The 3317-nt window shown below is 34.7% G+C and overlaps 1 non-coding gene across 1 annotated transcript; it reads right to left on the bottom strand.

Moving 5' to 3' along the window:
- Positions 1-1046: 1046 nt before the first annotated feature.
- On the bottom strand, positions 1047-1118 carry TRNAC-GCA (transfer RNA cysteine (anticodon GCA)). The gene has a single exon. It is a non-coding gene; the product is annotated as a tRNA-Cys (tRNA).
- Between the last annotated feature and the right edge of the window lie 2199 nt (positions 1119-3317).

The following is a 3317-nucleotide window of genomic DNA, read 5'->3' as shown; positions in this document are numbered from 1 at the left end:
GTTGCTCATTACATAAAATGCTAAAATTGTAAATGTTTACTTCAATTTATTTAATTCAAAAAATATTTCTACAGGTAAAACAGTTGGACAAGGGGGCACCCAGATTTGAATTAGGGACCTTTTGATCTGCAGTGAAATGCTCTACCCCTTAGTTATACCACCATTTCTGGAATGTTCACCTTTATTTATTCAGTAATATGTACAAAGTGGAAGCAACATACAATCACCATCAAAGCAATGCATGTTCAGCCACAAAACCCTCCTTATAAGTATAAGGGGTGCGAAGGATGTCCTTTATCTGCCTTGGTAAAATACAGTGAGGTTTCCATTGCAAGAATTCATACATTTCGTATCACATATAGATCTTGGAACATGGAAAAAAAAAATGTTGTCAAATGCACAAATTCTGAAAAATGTAACTGCTTCTCTACTGCAGTTTGTTGATTTTGTGCTAAGAGCATAGTTAAACCCAATTGTTCATTGTTTTGTATATGAAATGATGATATATCTTATTGTTTCTTACAGTGCATTGCATTAAAAAATACATTTTAACAGGATCTATTGAAGAGGGTATATGGTTATGAAACAGCAACTTCTTCAAAAGCACTCCTACGCTCTACCACTGACATAAACCCTTGAATGCTGAAAACTGCCCTTTTTTAAAAAGGTGATAGAGTGTGTGACTGTATGGAACTTGTAGAACTAATGACATCAGTGCACTTCTGGTCAGCTGTACAAATTAATACATTTCATTAAGGGCATATTATTGGTTTCCACCACAGTTTTATAGCATTCATATGAGCTTCCAATGGACTATTTCAAACTGATAATATCACCAGTAGAACTTGGGTGAATGTAAAACACAGCTTGTATCATACGAAGAAATCCTAAACAGTTTCATGGTGTTTGCCCTATGTTTCAGGAGATGATCAGGAGTATTTCAAATGTAGAAATGTGTTGCTCATTACATAAAATGCTAAGATTGTAAATGTTTTCTTCAATTTATTTAATTAAAAAAATATTTCTACAGGTAAAACAGTTGGACAAGGGGGCACCCAGATTTGAACTAGGGACCTCTTGATCTGCAGTCAAATGCTCTACCACTGAGCTATACCCCCAGTTCTTAAATGCTCACCTTTATTAATTCAGTAATATGTACAAAGTGCAAGCAACATGCAATCACCATCAAAGCAATGCATTTTCAGCCACCAAACCCTCCTTATAAGTATAAGGGGTACAAAAGATGTCCTTTTTCTGCCTTCGTAAAATACAGTGAGGTTTCCATTGCAAGACTTCATACATTTCGTATCACATGTAGATCTTGGAACATAGAAAAAAAACTTTTGTCAAATGCACAAATTCTGCAAAACGTAACTGTTTCTCTAAAGCATTTTGTTGATTTTGTGCTAAGAGCATAGTTAAACCCAATTGTTCATTGTTTTGTATATGAAATGATGATATATCTTATTGTTTCTTACAGTGCATTGGGTTAAAAAATACATTTTAACAGGATCTATTGAAGAGGGTATATGGTTATGAAACAGGAACTTCTTGAAAAGCACTCCTACGCTCTACCACTGACATAAACCCTTGAATGCTGAAAACTGCCCTTTTTTAAAAAGTTGATAGAGTGGGTGACTGTATGGAACTTGTAGAACTAATGACATCAGTGCACTTCTGGTCAGCTGTACAAATTAATACATTTAATTAAGGGCATATTATTGGTTTCCACCACAGTTTTATAACATTCATATGAGCTTCCAATGGACTATTTCAAACTAATCATATCACCAGTAGAACTTGGGTGAATGTAAAACAGAGCTTGTATCATATGAAGAAATCCTTAACAGTTCAATGGTGTTTACCCTATGTTTCAGGTGATGATCAGGTGTATTTCAAATGTTGAAATGTGTTGCTCATTACATAAAATGCTAAGATTGTAAATGTTTACTTCAATTTATTTAATTAAAAATATTTCTACAGGTAAAACAGTTGGACAAGGGGGCACCCAGATTTGAGCTAGGGACCTTTTGATCTGCAGTGAAATGCTCTACCCCTGAGCTATACCCCCATTTCTGAAATGTTCACCTTTATTTATTCAGTAATATGTACAAAGTGGAAGCAACATGCAATCACCATCAAAGCGATGCATTTTCAGCCACCAAACCCTCCTTATAAGTATAAGGGGTACAAAAGATGTCCTTTATCTGCCTTGGTAAAATACAGTGAGGTTTTGATTGCAAGAATTCAATAATTTCGTATGACATATAGATCTTGGAACATGGAAAAAAAACTTTTGTCAAATGCACAAATTCTGCAAAACATAACTGCTTCTCTACTGCAGTTTTTTGATTTTGTGCTAAGAGTATAGTTAAACCCAATTGTTCATTGTTTTTTTTATATGAAATGATGATATATCCTAGTGTTTCTTACATTGCATTGGCTTGAAAAACATTTTAACAGGATCTATTGACGAGGGTATATGATTATGAAACAGGGACTTCTTGAACTGCACTCCTATGCTCTACCACTGAGTTAAACCCTTGAATGCTGAAAACTGCCCTTTTTTTAAAAAGGTGATAGAGTGGGTGACTGTATGGAACTTGTATAACTAATGACATCAGTGCACTTCTGGTCAGCTGTACAAATTAATACATTTCATTAAGGGCATATTATTGGTTTCCACCACAGTTTTATAACATTCATAGGAGCTTCCAATGGACTGTTTCAAACTGATAATATCACCAGTAGAACTTGGGTGAATGTAAAACACAGCTTGTATCATATGAAGAAATACTAAACAGTTTCATGGTATTTACCCTATGTTTTAGGAGATGATCAGGAGTATTTCAAATGTAGAAATGTGTTGCTCATTACATAAAATGCTAAGATTGTAAATGTTTTCTTCAATTTATTTAAAAAGAAATTTCTACAGGTAAGACAGTTGAACAAGGGGGCACCCAGATTTGAGCTAGGGACTTCCTTATCTGCAGTCAAATGCTCTACCACTGAGCTATACCACCAGTTCTGAAAAGTTCACCTTTATTAATTCAGTAATATGTACAAAGTGCAAGCAGCATGCAATCACCATCAAAGCAATGCATTTTCAGCCACCAAACCCTCCTTATAAGTATATGGGGTGCAAAGGATGTCCTTTATCTGCCTTGGTAAAATACAGTGAGGTTTCCATTGCAAGAATTCATACATTTCGTATCACATGTAGATCTTGGAACATGGAAAAAAAATATTTGACAAATGCACAAATTCTGCAAAACGTAACTGTTTCTCTACTGCATTTTGTTGATTTTGTGCTAAGA

The sequence above is a fragment of the Ambystoma mexicanum genome, chromosome 4q, assembly GCF_040938575.1.
Source record: "Ambystoma mexicanum isolate Mex_15411 chromosome 4q, UKY_AmexF1_1, whole genome shotgun sequence".
NCBI lineage: Eukaryota > Metazoa > Chordata > Amphibia > Caudata > Ambystomatidae > Ambystoma > Ambystoma mexicanum.
The sequence above is the reverse complement of the archived record's forward strand: the minus strand, read 5'-3'. Positions and strand labels throughout refer to the sequence as shown.